At 34.8% G+C, this 14268-nt stretch overlaps 2 long non-coding RNA genes across 5 annotated transcripts; one reads left to right on the forward strand and one right to left on the reverse strand.

Annotated features, from left to right (window-relative positions):
• Positions 1-2343: 2343 nt before the first annotated feature.
• Positions 2344-7592, forward strand: LOC145562413 (uncharacterized). Of its 3 annotated transcripts, XR_014094376.1 has the most exons (4): positions 2344-2566; positions 2691-2912; positions 3016-3186; positions 6406-7591. It is a non-coding gene; the product is annotated as an uncharacterized LOC145562413 (long non-coding RNA). The 3 variants fall into 3 exon arrangements; XR_014094377.1 differs by having other exon boundaries at positions 2691-3115; positions 6406-7592; XR_014094375.1 differs by having other exon boundaries at positions 2691-3186; positions 6406-7589.
• A 48-nt stretch (positions 7593-7640) lies between these two features.
• Positions 7641-11289, reverse strand: LOC145562414 (uncharacterized). 2 transcript variants are annotated; one of them, XR_014094379.1, is made up of 4 exons: positions 11075-11289; positions 10671-10779; positions 9934-9975; positions 7641-7922 (listed from the first exon to the last, which is right to left on the reverse strand). It is a non-coding gene; the product is annotated as an uncharacterized LOC145562414 (long non-coding RNA). The 2 variants fall into 2 exon arrangements; XR_014094378.1 differs by lacking the exon at positions 9934-9975.
• Positions 11290-14268: the final 2979 nt, after the last annotated feature.

Below are 14268 nucleotides of genomic sequence, written 5' to 3' on the forward strand. Positions count from 1 at the left end.
TTTTTTAATCAAATGAAAGTCAAACACATTGAAACAAAGTTTTTTGAATCTAATGAAAGTCAAACACATTCAAACAAAGCTTTTTGAATCAAATGAAAGTCAAACACATTCAAACAAAGCTTTTTGAATCAAATGAAATTCAAATGCATTCAACAAAGCTAATGAAATCAAATGAAAGTCAAACACATTCAAACAATGCTTTTTGAATCAAATAAAGGTCAAACACATTCAAAAAAAGCTTTTTGAAATAAAGGAAAGTCAAACACATTCCAACAAAGCTTTTTGAATCAAATGAAAGTTAAAATGCATTCAATAAAGCTAATTGAATCAAATGAAAGTTAAACACATTCAAAGAAAGATTTTTGAATCAAACGAAAGTCTAATGTATTCATCTATGCTAGTTGAATCAAAAGAAAGTCAAACACATTTGCTTTTTGTATCAAACTCATTGAGGTTTGACTTTTCTTGACTTTTCTCTCTCAGCCATGGTGATTTTTTATGTCGGTTTTTTTTACTCGATTTCCGATTAATATGGGTAGGAGGAAGAAGCAAGCAACTCCGATTCCTCAAGCCTCACACTTAATACCTTGGACAACTTTGAATCCTAGTTGATTCAAATGAACATGTCTATATTTTCTGGTAATGTTTCTTCGATTTCTGAAGGAGTTGACATGGTTGAGCTGGTAACTCCTCTTCCTCATCTAGTTCACCCTTCTGCTGGAATGGTAACTTAAGCTGATTTGTTTGCTTTGGAGCTCCATCATCAAGCTATTTAGCCGAAGCTTTTTCGAAACTCCAATGGAATAGTATCTAGGGTTTTTCCATCTACTGTTCCATTGGATTCAAGACTCGATAGTGGGAGTACGACTGGGAATAATGGTGCGAATGATGAAGGAAGTCTTTCTGAGGAGATTAGTAATGGTCATGACCTTAACTTTGGATCGATTCCAAAGAATCCTAATTCAATAATGCCTAGGGTTTCTTAGAACACTATTCCATTGGATTACAGACCTGTTACTAATCCCAGTGTTGATTCCAATGTTCCTGTTGGGACTAGTGGGGCTCTTGTTCAACCTGAGTCGGTTCTTGAGGTGTAGAAGGTGAATCCCTAGGTGGGTGCTAAGCTTACTGCTAAGGGATCTGCATTGGCTTTAGTGTCCCATGTTCTCAAATATGGCAAGACTATTGCTCAGTTGCAGAGCACTGAACTTTGAGAAGGTAACCTGAAATGGAAGAACTCTATTGTTTTTTATGTTATCTGTTACTACATTAAAATTGCTAGTGTGCATAGATTTATTTCAGATAACTGGAATGTTGTAGCTAGGCCTGATATTTTCTGATTAAATTTCAAATTCTGATGATGTGAATACTATCCTTAGTGCTGGCCCTCACTTGTTCTTTGGTAAGGCAGCTATTGTGAAGCCTTGGACTGATAAGTTTGACTTTCATGATGAGGTTCTCAGAATTGTGCCTTTATGGGTTAAACATCCCAATCTTCCTCTTAACTGTTGGGGAGTAGATTGATGTGTATTTAAACCCCTTAAATTAATAAAGAATCTAAAATCACACCCTTAGAATAAAGCTTCGTTCTTGATCAGAAATTTGAACAAAAAACGATTGAAAGTAACCGGATATGACCTTAAAAACGACCACTCTTGGAACGAATTCAATGCCTAATCAAACTACTTATACTCGTAGCACTAATTAGTTTGATGAACAAATCTTAGACTACTCCTAGAACTAAGAATTGCACGTTCTAATTATCAAAACAAATCCCTTGAATTGAAAACTAGCAAGAAAACGTTTAAGCAAAGCTAAACAATTTTTATTGAAATTAATCTGATTTTCTATTTTATGTCATGTATCTAAGAGTCACGAAATTCCTCTATTTATAGACTAAAATAACTAATTCTATTCCTAAAGGGATTAGGACAAACCCCTAACCTTGTTCCCTAAGTATCCTAACTAGAATAGAAGAACTACTCCTAATTAGAATAGGAAAACTAATCCTAAACAAACTCTAATTAACACTACTACAAAATTGGTCAAAGAGACCGTAAATAAGAGACCCTTTAATTAGATAACCGATCTCTTTGTTTCAAGAGACCGAATTTTTCAAATCACGGGTCTCTTTGACCTATCTTAGAAAAGTGAAAATTTAAGAGAGACCTTTTATAAGAAATGACAGGTCTCTCTTAGTTTTTAAATTTTTAATTTAAAAAAAGGGAGACCCTTTATTAAAGGTAATAGGTCTCTCTCGATATTTTTTTTAAAAAAATTGTTTAAGATAATCGGTCTCACCTTATTTTTCCCAATAAAATAAAATAAAATAAAATAATTTGGAGAGACCTATTACATTACTAAACTGGTCTCTCATACACTAGCTCTAATTAAACCCTAGAACTTCTCCTATCTTCAATCCGCCTCAATGTCCTTCCTCTTCTCCTAGCTCTCTCTCTTCTCTCTCTATTTAGTCCCTATCTTTTTCTTCAAATCTTCCTCTCATGGGAAACTACGGTATCAACGAACAGTTTCTCACTCCATGGGAAACTTCGTCGATCCGATGGTAAGCATGAACAAAAATCCTAGATCCCTAATAACTTTTGAAATTTGTCAAAGCCAAGTAGGCTACAATCGCAATTCATCAAATCTGTTTTAATTTTTTGATTTTGTCGTTAAAATGTTGGCAGGTGCAAATGGGTGCAGCTAGGAAGCAATGAAAGAAATTATTGCCATTTATGATGTCTCGTATTTATTCTAATTTGAATGTTTGGTTTTTTTTTAATTATTATTTTTTTATTATTGTTTTTCTTGAATCTATGGTTTATCAATTGTCGCCACGATTTTATGAATAGTTTGTACAAGGTTCAAGAGGCAAATCAAAATTTTAAGATTTACAAACTATAATCTGTGTAAATTACTCAATTTATCACAAATTTTTTGTACTTCCTTTTCTTTTTTAGTATTGATCTCTTATAATCTTAATTGACCAGATCTGGGTTTGAATTTGAACAGAGTAAAATGCTTGCAATCTAGTGGAAATTGAAGCCCAATTACATGAATTATATGAAAAGGAAGGGCAACATCTGATAATATGCAAAAGATGAAATTAAAGGTGGTTATTCAGTTACATTTCTTCTGCCATCATCTATTGTTAACTCATTGGTTTACTAGATGAAATGTGAGGTAATTGTTTATTTTTAGTTGTTTTTACAATTTATTTAATGAAAATTAAGTAATTTATAAGTTATTTTGATGGTTTTAGAAAATGATTTTTCTGGAATCGAGTTTATGTGATTTTGTAAGAACATTGAAAGTATTGGACAATTGAGAGTTCGAGATTTTGCAGTTGAAGAATTTGTTTCCATCTCTTCCGCTTTGTATATAATTATACATATAATTTCAATGATTCATACTTCCTCCATTTTTTTTAGTTGACACGTTTCTTTAGTCACGTTTGTCAATGCACTTATTCAATCATTAATATCTTTAATTAACGATAAGCAAAAATTATGAAAAGTTGATATTTTAAATGTATATAAAGTGACGAATCTAACAAGATCCCACATGCCTGTATTTTCATTACGTATAAAGCACAAAACACAGTCAAAGGGAGGTGTATGAATAGTGTTAAAGTCAAAACGTGTCAACTAAATAAAAACGGAGGTAGTATATAATTTTGTAATGGATTTCAAGTTTGATAAAATCGTTTGTATCTAAATATGAAACATTTAATTATACAATTTTGATTCTTTTAATGTGAAGGTGTAACTTGTAATAATCTAGTAATTTCAACATAGTACTCCGTATCTATAAGAATAATTAAATGCTTAATTCTTTTTTATTTTAAATGAGACCAAAGAGACCGGTTGAGTTAAATAAACGGTCTTAGTTTTTCGAAAAAGAGACTGCCTACCTTAAATAGGCGGTCTCAGATTTCTGAAAAAAAAGGTTGCCTATGTTAGATAGGCGATCCCAATTTTCTAAAAAATGAGACCACTTATCTTAGATAGGCGATCTCAGTTTTTTCATTATAGAGACCGCTTATAATAAAGCAATCTCTTTGCCAAAGAGACCACTGAGCTAGAGACTGCCTCTAAAGCAGTCTCTTTCGCCTCTTTAAACGGGTCTCTTTGGCCTTTTTTGTAGTAGTGTAACTAAAACATTTCCTAACAACCTTAGCATGTTTATAGCAATTAAATAACAGAAAATAAACCTTATCCTAAGTGCTTAAACCAAGAAAAACCCTCTCAAGTGAAAGGTAAAAACTTGCAAGCAAAAACTCTAGATAAATAACTAAGGAAGGAAAATTATCCATTTCGTTTTGCCACCTTTAGACCACCACACGCGCTGATTCTTGCCACATGCGCCGGCGCATGGTGTAGCTGGGTTCAAGGTGGTTTGAAGGAGGTGGCGCGTGGCCCTTGGAGTAGCGCGTGGATTTCACAATCACCGCCAGAAGCCGAATGTGTCATTTCTTCTTCCTTGCAAATCAAGCATCCTTCTTTCCCATTTGATCTATTGAACCTTTCCTTGTTTATTTCTTTGTTTGGGCAGCCTATAATGGTGCTATTTAGACCTTTTAAAAGTACATTAGATCCTTTAAAAGAATAAGCCTCTTGATTCACATCATGGATACTTATGTAGGATTGGAAGTGTGATTGGGGTTTCTTTGTGTGATGATGAATGTACTTCTAAACAGTTAAGGGTATGATTTTCTAGGTTGTTAATTGAAGTTGATATAACTAAATCTTTACCTAGTATCTGGGTTGAAAGTCTAGATGGTAGGCTCATTGAGCAGAAAATCCTCTTTGAACGGACCCCTCATTTTTGTAAGAAGTGTAATAAAGTTGGTCATGACTGTAGCATTCTTGCTAAGCCTAAGGTTCAAGCTCAGAAGAAGCAACCTACACTAAAGGAACATGCTATAATCTGGGTTCCTAAAGCTCAGACTGTCCCTACAGTTCCTGTAACCTCTGTTCCTGTTCCTACTTTTAGTGAAAATGGGACTGTTCATGGTGCAACTATGATTAATCCTGCTCCAACTGCTCAACAAGCTAATTTTGAAGAATGGAGAGATGTAGGGAAGAAGCATAGAAATCATAGCAAAGCTCATGAATTTTCAAGTGTTCCTTTTTCAAACCCTTATTCTGCATTGCTTGAGGATGTTCATGATGCTGGGGTTTCTAATCCTAACGGGGATGATGGTAATCCCCCTCTAGGGTCATGATTATCCTATCTTGGAATATCAGGGTTTAAATGACCCTAACAAAGTAGCTTCTGTAAAGAAACTACTTGCTAAACATTCTGTAGATTTTGTTGGTATTATGGAAAATAAGGTTAAGCTTGGTAAAAGGGTTAAGCTTCAGAAGAAATTTGGACCTGCTTGGTCTTGGTTTTGTAACTATTCATCTTCTCATAGAGGTAGACTATAGGTTGGCTTGATGTAGGAGAAGGTAAACAAATCTATTCTTTCTTCTCATGCTAAAGTTTATTCTAAGGATCTTCATCATCACGTTTATTATACTTCTGTGTATGGCCTGCCCTCAATTCATGATAGAGTTCCTCTCTGGGATGGTATTTCTGGTCTAGGGACTGTTATTGGGCCTTGGATTATTATTGGTGATTTTAATTTTCTTCTTAATTCCAAGGACAAAATTAATGGTAATGCTATAACTGACTATGAGGTCATTCATTTTAAAGGTTTTGTTGATAATCTTGATTTGTGTAAAATCAAGAGTAAAGGTTGTTTTTATTCTTGGTCTAATAAAGGCCATGGAACTGATAGAATTGCTACAAGGATCGCTAGAGGGCTTGTAAATCATGCTTGGTTGGGTGTCTATAATCATGTTGAAGCAATCTATCTCTCTCCCCTCTTTTCTGATCACTGCCCTATTCTGGTTGAAATTTGTCGATTTATTCCTACTAAGGGTAGGCCTTTTCATTTTCTGAATTGCTTAGATGATCATGATGAGTTCTGTCCTACTGTTGAAAAGGGCTGACAGGAAGCTTTAGGTGCTTTTGCTATGTTGATTGTCTGGTAGAATCTTAAATCTGTTAAAAGTGGCCTTAAAAATCTAAACACTAGATATTTTGCTAATGTTGATAAGAAAGTTGATCTGGCTCTTACTTCCTTAATCTCTATTCAAGATTAACTTGCTCTAGATTACTCTAATTCTATTCTGCATTGTAAAGGGGCTGAAGCTGTTAAAATGATTAAACATTGGATGAGTATCCAAGAGTCCATTTACAAGCAAAAATCCAGGGTGGACTGGATTAAACTTGGGGACTCTAACTCTCATTACTTATTTTCTTTTATGAAACACATGCAAGGAAGGAACATAATTGATTCAATCTATACAGAAGATGTTATGATGGTATTCTTTACAGAATTGATTATTTCAGGAACAAAGTGAGCGGCGCTTTTCAAGTGGACATGAGTACATAAGTGGAAGATGAAGATAATTTCCAAGGAAAGCTTGTAATCTCATGTGTTTTGTCTAAATTCTAAAACTTGTTGAGTTTTATCTATCATACGTTGATCTCATGACGTTGGACATCATTTTGATCACAAGACTTTTGTTTCATGTCTTGTTTATATTTATGGAAATGACACTTTTGTGTGTTTAGAAAAAATTGTTTATTATGATATCAAAAGAGCTAAGACCATGGAGTCAAATCAAACTTACTTGTGGCATTGTTGTCTTGGCCACATTAACATCAAACGCATCAAGAAGGCGTTCTTGACTCTTTCGATTTAGAATCTTTTGAGAATTGCGAAGGATGTTTATTAGGCAACATGATAAAGCAGCCATTCTCCAAGTTGGGAGAAAGAGCAGGTGACTTATTGGGTCTAGTACATACCGATGTATGTGGACCAATGAGCTCCGCCACAAGAAATGGACATCGATATTTCATCACCTTCACAGACGACTATAGTAGATATGGCTATGTCTACCTAATGTCGCATAAATCTGAATCGTTTGAAAAGTTCAAAGAATTTAAGAGTGAAGTTGAAAATCAGCTTGGCAAAAAAAAACAAAGCCCTTCGATCAGATCGAGGTGGTGAATACTTGAGCCAAGAATTCGATGACCATCTGAAAGATCATGGGATACTTTCAAAACCGATACCTCACTACTACAAAAAGCGTGTTTTTTGGACGCTTTTTAGGCCTTTTTTCGACGCTAAAAAGCGTCGAAAAAATATTTCTCGACGCTGCTAAAAAGCGTCGAGAATACGTGAGTCGAGAATTTTGAGGGACACAAAAAAGCGTCGAGAATATCGACGCTTTTATATGTCCAAACTAATATACGAAGTGTCGGAAAATACGTATTTCGCGCATTATCCCAAGTTTGTGTAGTTTTTTAGCGACGCTTTTACAAGTCCACATATTCAAATTTATTTTTGTTGTCTTGCGTTTATTCGTGTCAGTCTATGGTATAGCGGGAAACTCTTGAAATGTAAAAATTTGCAAAATATGTAGACATTAAAAAGCGTCTAGAATTTTTTTTAAGTTTTTTTTTTTCCTTTTATTAAATTATTACCATCATATATACATTATAGTTATTAAAATTTATCATTAATTAAATTAACAACATTAAAATTAAAATAAACAAATATTCTATATAACTAGATCAGATTTAAAAAAAAAAATAATAATTAATCAACAATAATAAGAGTGCGTAGTTAATTACCAAATTTATAAAAGAAAACATCAACAAAATTAATAAAAATAATAATATATAAAAAAAGTCGCATATTATAGTTGCTTGTCCCTAAATATATACATCACTAATATAACTAAGACTAAAAACCAAATTAAAATAGATAGATGACGGCGTTATAAACGATTTAGTCGCTTGTTTTGATGCTCAAGTATCCCGGCCTATTCTCTTGTTGCACATACATTGCCTTTTCCAATCTTCAAAAAAAAAAAAATACAAAGTATAAATTAGTACATTATACAATATAGGCTTATACACACACACACACACAAGCTCTAAATTTCACACACACTCACAAGCATTTTAAAATTTCACACACACACACAAGCATTACACAAATGTCTTTGAGAATGCCAACACTAAGTCAGGTTGGCAGTCTTATAACAACAATCTTATAATAGCAATCTTACACACACATACACACACACACACAAGCATTACACAAACATCAGGCTGGCAGTCTAAGGGGGATGCCAAAGGATGAGGCCACCTTAGAAAAGAATTGGGGATTACTTGATGGAAATGGGAAGCCAATCTATATCTTGCATCTCACTGAGTCTGGGTCTGTTTTGTCTAATAATACAACAAACCAGACTTACTATACTGCAAGAGATAGAGCTGACAAGAGGATTGTTCAGGCGAGTTTTGCTATGAGCCTGATAATGTATTTGCTCATGCTACTTATGCTTTCAACACTTATTATCATAACACAGGAAAAGCACTCAACATTTTAAGTAAAGTTCACATTTTTGCTTAGTAATTATACTAGTGCCTGAAGAAATATAAGAAGAGAATCCTAATCATCTATCGAGATAGGATACCAGCAAATAACATGTGCACAAAGATGACCTTATAGGACTTGAAAATGCTAATCATTCATATCATAACAGTATAATCAATCATTAATTGAAAACCATATGTGCGTTTTATTTTAAAAAAATAAATAAATCAAACTGCCAAGAAAGAAACATCAATGATTTCCCCCTGAAGACAAGTTAGCTGACATATTGGAAGCTGACATGTTAGCTAAACAAACGGAAACAGATTGGAAGTTGACATGTTAGCTAGTAAGTGCTGAGAAAAAACAGGACAAAACCATTTGGTTGGATTCAGGTTCTTTAGGTAAAGTATTCACTCTCCCTTAAGAACTCAAGAGCTATTTCTTATGTAATTAATGATTCCCCAAATCTCATTATATTGCTGATCTATTCTACGAACATTATCAGAGCGGCTCACAATATCTAGAGCTGCCTCGATCTTTGCTCTTGGTTCAAGTCTATACATATACATATATGACATTCAACGGCAAGCAGACGTTGTAATGTTAATTACTTCCCTTACTAGTGAATTAATGTTAGCTAGTTCCGATGAAACAGTGCTGGTAAGGTCACATGCATAGGCCAATAGCATAGTATTGTGATGAAGAAACCCAAAACAGGCAAACAACAAGGAAATAAGAAGGCTAAACAGCAGGAAGCAGCAATAACTAGCAAATAGAAAATACCAACAACATCACAACAACATTATTGAGCAGCAACAATAGCAAGGTGGAGCGACAACAATGTGGTCAGCATCCTACAGCAACAACTTTGTTATAATTTTGATGTTATTAGTGTTTAGAAGAAGCAAGGGATTTTGAGAATTACCAATGAAAAAAATGTATAGAATGGTAGAGAAGCATTCCCAGGACAATACATGGGATATTTCATTCATATACCACACAATTCATTTCTATTTCCTACTGATCTAGCTCAAATTGAGTTATAAACTCATAAGTATACAAATAGCGAATTCAGAAGATAAAATACAAGGGAAATAAAGAGCTAGAAAAGGCCAAAAGATAACATGTACATCTATAAAATAGTTATAGCATAATCTGATGACTACAAATTATATGCTAAATATCACGGTTCAAGCACACGACAAGATACGAAACACAAGTGAGATAGACTATAGATAAAAGGACCATCATTAGATGGATAATAGACCATGGTCAGCTAAAGATAGAAAAAAATGACAATGTTGAAGCTACTTTTGCTTAACTCTTAGACAACACAAGCACATGTAGACAAAACAGAAATCATTCTAAGATCACCATGATACTAGACACGTCAAGGCTTCATGTAAATGATAAAGAATACATATTCAACTTCATGAAATAGAGAGCTTGCACCCATAAAGTACTATACAATAATAAGAAAATCATACCAATAACAAGACGATGCTTGATTCCTTTTAAAACTTATATACCTGAGAAAATACAATTAGAGATAGAGGAGTACATCGTAGCAACTAGTAACTGCTATCTATAGAATTCTCCCCTCTAACCTTGCACCACAAACTATTACGTAACAAAAAAAAATATCTAGAGTACATATCCAACATGAATTTAACCACTAAATCATACTTTGTAACAACTGCTAGCAACGGATCCTTTGAAGCATGGTTTGCTTAGTTGCAGATTATGTAAACCAAAAACTTATGGTTGACAATATACATAAATATGTACCATAGACTTATACAATTCAACCCCCAGTGACTTGAACAAAAGAAAAGGCAATTCAAGATGAGAAAAGACATTGCTCAAGCAACAAGAACTAGTAATTTATGCATTTTAATTGTTACAAAGAGAATATTAAAAAGTTTGTGTAGCATAAATTGCAGCTTAGTGGATTACTGGAATGTTTTTGTTCTAAATGAAGTATTTTTTCTTCAATGATACCATACTAATTCATTTATTCTAAGTCCATAAAACATAAAAAATATCATCAGCTTAAGCAATTGCAACTATTCTATTTGAAAATCTAATCACTAAGAATATTCAAGAATTTATACATCGCAAGTTATTACACACAATTAATATCGCAAATTGAACTAATAAAAAATAAAATCCCAAAAGAAACATGATAATCAAATAAAACCATTATGAGGAACGGAGTGCAAACCTGAGAGGAAAATAGAATCAGGGGCTTATTGAAATTGGAATTTCAACATAAAGGATAATTAGATCTGATCGAAATTAGGGTCTCCTTTCATTTAATTTAGCAAAAACCCCTACAAATTAAGAATTCAAAACAAATAGCCATAAATATAATACAATTGAAACAAAATCTGAAATAAATTTGAAGAAAATACCTTTATTTCTTTCGGATTTTTCTAGGAATTTAATTGAACAGTAGCACAAAATCAAACTCAATAATATGTATAAACAAACCCTAAAATATCAATTGCTCATGAATCAAACCCATTTCAGACCAAATTTTCTTGAGATTATTGTAAAATAAACTCTATAAACAAGCTATAGGACTCGATTCGAACAAAAAATGAAGCCCAAAAGGAAAGGATGTACCTCAATTTTATCGGCAACAAGAAGACGAAATTAAACACCATTGAAGGCCGGCAGGAAGAGAAAATTAGGCAAGCAAAATTATTGATGAGCGGTGCAAAGGGAACAAATTGAAGATCTGACATTGAAATCCATGATTTTCTTAATCACTTTGCAGAATTTCGTAAGATGAAGGAGAGATGAATAGTTAGGGTTTAGATGTAACAGCTCAGAGAAGTGAAAAGGTTTTTCAAGTTTAGTACTATGGGTGGTTTTATTATTTCCGAAATTTTGCAATCGTGGGTAGAGCCAATTAAACTCACGAGCCCTGCACGTGTTGTTCTCGACGCTTATTGATGTCGAAAATCAATCTAGGTGTCGAGAAAACACGCACATTATATTTACCACCTGACGCCCTTGCCTAAGCGTCGAGGCTAAAGCGTCGAGAAAAGACTCATTTTGTAGTAGTGCCTCCCGAAACTCCACAATGGAACGGCGTATCTGAACGGAGAAATCGAACCTTGTTAGACATGGTGCGATCAACCATGGGTCTTAGTGATCTTCCTATCTCTTTCTGGGGACACACACTTCTAACTGCGGCACTAACACTGAACCGTGCTCCATCAAAAGCTGTAGAAAAGACTTCATACAAGTTATGGACAAAGAAACCTCCTAGGTTGTCTTTTCTAAAGATATGGGGATGCGAAGCATATGTCAAGAAATTGATTTCTGACAAACTTCATCCCAAATCTGATAAGATTTACTTTGTGGGCTACCCAAAAGAAACCAAAGGGTATTACTTCTACAACAAATCGGAGAACAAATTGTTTTTTGCTCGTGACGGTGTCTTTTTAGACAAGGAGCACCTTTCTAAAATGACATGTGGGAGGAGAATCGAACTCGACGAAGTTTGTGAGGATGAGCAACAAAATCAGAATGACAGTCAAAGTGCTCAAATAGCATCTGTTGACGAAGGTCAAAGTGATCAAAATATGCAAAGTCGAACCGACAACGCAAATGCTCAGTCCATTACCCTACGTAGGTCTCAGAGGCCGAGATCTCAACCTGATAGATATATTGGTTTAGTATTAACCGAGAATCAGGACATCCTGATCATGGATGGAGATAAACCGGCAACCTACAAGCAAGCGATGGCAAGCACCAACTCTGCTAAATGGCAAGAAGCCATGAGATCTGAAATGGATTCCATGTTTGAAAATCAAGTCTGGGACTTGGTTGACTTACCCGAAGGTTACACACCTATCGGATGTAAGTAGATTTTTAAGTTGAAAACCGACAAAGATGGAAATGTATTCATTTACAAAGATAGATTAGTAACAAAAGGTTATAGACAAGTTCATGGTATTGATTACGATGAAACCTTTTCTCCAGTCGCAATGCTTAAATCCGTTCGGATCCTCCTAGCGATTGCTGCATATTACAACTATAAAATATGGTAGATGGACGTCAAAACCGCCTTCCTAAATGATATTTTGGAAGAAACTGTGTACATGACACAGCCTGAAGGTTTTGTCGACCAAAACAACGCTGGAATGGCATGCAAGCTTAAGAAGTCCTTTTATGGATTAAAGCAAGCAAGCAAAAGTTAGAATCTGCGATTCGATGAAGCCATCAATAAGTTTGGTTTTATCCAGATGAGTCTTGTGTTTACAAGAAGGTTAGTGGGAGTGAAATCGCCTTCCTAGTCTTATATGTCAATGACATATTACTCATTGGAAACAGTATTCCGTTATTAGAGTCTGTAAAGGCTTGGCTCGGAAAATGTTTTTCAATGAAAGACTAGGGAGAGGCTCAGTACATACTAGGTATCAAGATCTATAGAGATAGATCGAAAAGGATGATAGGATTGAGTCAAAGTACTTATATTGATAAGGTACTAGCTCGTTTCCAAATGGAAGGGGCCAAGAGAGGTCACCTGCCCATGTCACATGGCATAACCCTAAGCAAGAAGCAGTGTCCAAAGACAACTGATGAGCGAGAAAGGATGAATCAAATTCCATATGCTTCGCTAATTGGATCGATCATGTATGCCATGATATGTACTAAGCCAAATGTGAACATTGAATATTATAATCGAAAATTATCCCTAATCGAGGTCATATAAACGATGGACGATTAATGACCATTTGAGATTAGTGTGTAGTTTGATTTATAGCACCGTTTCTCGTGCTGCAAGGACATGATTGTCATGAATCATTTGCACAGGTATTGGTTTAGAACCGTACTAGATCGACCTATAAGAATAATTTAAGAGATTAAAAATTATCATAAGTATACTTCTCATTATTGCTATCGGAACCTTTTTCCTTGACCATGAGTATTGTGAGCTTTCTTGTTTGAGTACTAGTCCGCTTTCATGATTGTCAAACGTCTGCCATAATAGGGGATTATAACGGCATCACTTGGGTGGTACATTGTTTTATAAATCAAAAACCAAACAGCCCCACCGCCTGCGTTAAGGCAACGCTCGCAGCCATTTGATTTAGTCTAATTTGAAATCTAAAAAGCGTTAAGTTTTTCAAACTATTCTAGCATAGGGGGAAAGTGGCTACAGTTTTATTTTGAAGGCTACGCTATTCAAATATCACCGCCTGTTGTTGCTCTGGGCAATACAGGCCGACAGATTAAACTTATGATTATAAGCTAAGTTCAAAAACTTAGTGGCTTAAATAAACGTCTAATCGTCCGGCTGAGGCCTTTGGCCGAATACTCTCAAATGTGTAACCGACTGCTCAAAATGGCCGTCTGTCGCTTGGTTTGGGGCAATCACCTTAGTGATTGATTGACTTAGAAACCAGTCATACTCTTTAAGTATCAATAATTTCTAAGTTAATCAACCCATTTTTTAAACTAATCGACATCCGGCCAAAGGCAAGCACATTCGGTAAAACAAGCAATCGCATAGTATATAAGTTAAATAATTAGCTAAAAAACTATGCATATAATATTGAAAAATTGAAAGCTTTAAAATTTTTTAAAGCAAACGCCAATATAAACAAAACGGTCAAAACGACCGGATGCTGCATTCACATAAATAACAGCCGTCATAATGGACGACTGGATAAGTTAGCTGGCTGAGCTAGAATTGTTGATTCACCCGACCCCTTGGTCGGCAAAAATACACGGTTACTTGGCACGCAAGCTGAAAATGAAAATACATGGCCATCCGGGCGCAGAAAGATACCTTAAAAGCTTTA

Source organism: Chenopodium album, chromosome 10 (assembly GCF_948465745.1).
Source record: "Chenopodium album chromosome 10, dcCheAlbu1.1, whole genome shotgun sequence".
Taxonomy (NCBI): domain Eukaryota; kingdom Viridiplantae; phylum Streptophyta; class Magnoliopsida; order Caryophyllales; family Amaranthaceae; genus Chenopodium; species Chenopodium album.